The sequence below is a fragment of the Penaeus monodon genome, chromosome 29 (assembly GCF_015228065.2).
Source record: "Penaeus monodon isolate SGIC_2016 chromosome 29, NSTDA_Pmon_1, whole genome shotgun sequence".
Taxonomy (NCBI): domain Eukaryota; kingdom Metazoa; phylum Arthropoda; class Malacostraca; order Decapoda; family Penaeidae; genus Penaeus; species Penaeus monodon.
This window is the reverse complement of record NC_051414.1, coordinates 31,067,863-31,068,101: the sequence shown is the minus strand read 5'-3', so window position 1 is coordinate 31,068,101 and position 239 is coordinate 31,067,863. Positions and strand designations below refer to the sequence as shown.

At 27.6% G+C, this 239-nt stretch overlaps 1 protein-coding gene across 1 annotated transcript in view; it reads right to left on the bottom strand.

Annotated features, from left to right (window-relative positions):
* Positions 1-239, bottom strand: part of LOC119592145 (CDK2-associated and cullin domain-containing protein 1-like) — a gene marked incomplete in the record, with an annotated part of 6,988 nt that overhangs the window by 3,051 nt on the left and 3,698 nt on the right.

Here is a 239-nt window from a genome sequence, read left to right as displayed (position 1 = left end):
TTCAATGAAATTCAGTTAACAAAAGCAGATATATTAGTTAAAGCAATTAAACAGTCAAATACATGGTATCATGCTTAGGGCACTTAGACTCTCAAAGATTCTATCAGTCCTATATATACTGTACTATGAATATCAAATCAAACTACTTCAAAATTATACATACAACTGTATATACAACCACAATCTAGAATAACTGGGTAATAATATTCATTTACAATATCTAAATCTCAATATGTGAC